General features: G+C 52.7%; 1 non-coding gene across 1 annotated transcript; it reads right to left on the bottom strand.

Annotated features, from left to right (window-relative positions):
- LOC139053550 (small subunit ribosomal RNA) lies at positions 1-1,815 on the bottom strand. The gene has a single exon (XR_011510557.1). It is a non-coding gene; the product is annotated as a small subunit ribosomal RNA (ribosomal RNA).
- Between the last annotated feature and the right edge of the window lie 627 nt (positions 1,816-2,442).

Here is a 2,442-nt window from a genome sequence, read left to right as displayed (position 1 = left end):
TAATGATCCTTCCGCAGGTTCACCTACGGAAACCTTGTTACGACTTTTACTTCCTCTAAATGATCAAGTTTGGTCATCTTTCCAACAGACCGGCGCAACCGAAAGGCCGCGCCGGACATCGGTCCGAAGACCTCACTAAATCATTCAATCGGTAGTAGCGACGGGCGGTGTGTACAAAGGGCAGGGACGTAATCAACGCGAGCTTATGACTCGCGCTTACTGGGAATTCCTCGTTCAAGGGGAACAATTGCAAGCCCCTATCCCAATCACGAAAGAAGTTCCACGGGTTACCCAGTCTTTTCAGACAGGGATAAAGACACGCTGCTTCCTTCAGTGTAGCGCGCGTGCGGCCCCGGACATCTAAGGGCATCACAGACCTGTTATTGCTCTGTTTCGTGCGGCTAGGAGCCGCTTGTCCCTCTAAGAAGGTTGTAAGGTGCTGGGAACCCCGCACCTATTTAATAGGCTAGAGTCTCGTTCGTTATCGGAATTAACCAGACAAATCGCTCCACCAACTAAGAACGGCCATGCACCACCATCCACCGAATCAAGAAAGAGCTCTCAATCTGTCAATCCTCCCAGTGTCCGGGCCGGGTAAGTTTTCCCGTGTTGAGTCAAATTAAGCCGCAGGCTCCACTCCTGGTGGTGCCCTTCCGTCAATTCCTTTAAGTTTCAGCTTTGCAACCATACTTCCCCCGGAACCCAAACACTTTGGTTTCCCGGAAGCTGCCCGCCGAGTCATTTGAGTAACTCAGGCGGATCGCTGGTTGGCATCGTTTATGGTCAGAACTAGGGCGGTATCTGATCGCCTTCGAACCTCTGACTTTCGTTCTTGATCAAAGAAAACATTCTTGGCAAATGCTTTCGCAGTAGTTCGTCTTGCGACGGTCCAAGAATTTCACCTCTAGCGCCGCAATACGAATGCCCCCGTCTGTCCCTCTTAATCATTACCTCGTATTCCAAAAACCAACAGAACAGAAACGAGGTCTTGTTCTATTATTCCATGCAAGTTTATTCAGGCGACTCGCCTGCGTTGAGCACTCTAATTTTTTCAAAGTAAAAGCACCGGCCTTCTCGAGGCACACAATGAAGTGCACCAAGAAAGGACCGGCATGATGTTCAGTCCGAGCCGTCGCATCGGGTAGATGCACTACTCGTCTGGAACTGAGATCCAACTACGAGCTTTTTAACCGCAGCAGCTTTAGTATACGCTATTGGAGCTGGAATTACCGCGGCTGCTGGCACCAGACTTGCCCTCCAATTGATCCTCGTTAAAGGATTTAGAGTGTACTCATTTCAATTACGGGGCCTCAAAAGAGTCCCGTATTGTTATTTTTCGTCACTACCTCCCCGTGCCGGGAGTGGGTAATTTGCGCGCCTGCTGCCTTCCTTGGATGTGGTAGCCGTTTCTCAGGCTCCCTCTCCGGAATCGAACCCTGATTCTCCGTTACCCGTAACAACCATGGTAAGCAAGTAACCTACCATCGAAAGTTGATAAGGCAGACACTTGAAAGAAACGTCGCCGGCTCGTGGCCATGCGATCAGCACAAAGTTATCCAGAGTCACCACACAATACGGGCCGAAACCCGATCGATCTTGGTCTAATAAAAGCACCCGTCGCCCAAAGGGCTTCAGGCTCACTGCATGTATTAGCTCTAGAATTGCCACAGTTATCCAAGTAGGAAGAAACGATCTAAGGAACCATAACTGATTTAATGAGCCATTCGCGGTTTCGCCTTATTTCGGCATGTACTTAGACATGCATGGCTTAATCTTTGAGACAAGCATATGATTACTGGCAGGATCAACCAGGTAATCGTTCAACTGCGCGTCCCGCCTGTCAAGCAGGCCGGACGCCGTTTTTGCGATGCCGAGGCCACCTTCAGGCGCCCCAGCACGCTTCGTTCTTGCAAAGAGTAGCACTTTGCACAGTCCGAGACGACGGCGTTCGAGCTCGCTACGGCGCCCTCCCCGAAGGGCCGGGTATCGCCACGCGGCAAGAAGCACGCAACATTCTCGATAGACTGGTTGTGTCGACTCGATCACGGCTTGCGGTTTCTCTTGAGCCCGCAGCACAGGTGGACCGACCGACACTTGCAACGTAGCCGAGACGGCAAAGCCGCCAGGCGACGGGTCACGCCCGCGCCTTCGGCGCTTTCGCATTTGACTCGTCCGAGGACGATGCGGAACACAACTCGATATCGTGGAGAAAGCGTCGTCCGACAACCAGCCCCTAACGCATCAAGCGGATGAGGCTGCAGACGTCAGCTGTGGGATCCACGGGAGCGATACCGGGGACACGCTTGACGGGCACGAAGCCCGCCGCATATCAAACACCCAGGTCGCTTTTGGGGGCGACTGCTCTCTGGGACCCCCATATAATAGCAGCGATAAGTTCCCAAATCTCCATGGGGCCGTACTCGTGCCACTTTCGACGAGCGT

The sequence above is a fragment of the Dermacentor albipictus genome, unplaced genomic scaffold (genome assembly GCF_038994185.2).
Source record: "Dermacentor albipictus isolate Rhodes 1998 colony unplaced genomic scaffold, USDA_Dalb.pri_finalv2 scaffold_150, whole genome shotgun sequence".
In the NCBI taxonomy this organism is placed as follows: domain Eukaryota; kingdom Metazoa; phylum Arthropoda; class Arachnida; order Ixodida; family Ixodidae; genus Dermacentor; species Dermacentor albipictus.
This window is presented reverse-complemented; position numbering and strand designations above follow the sequence as displayed.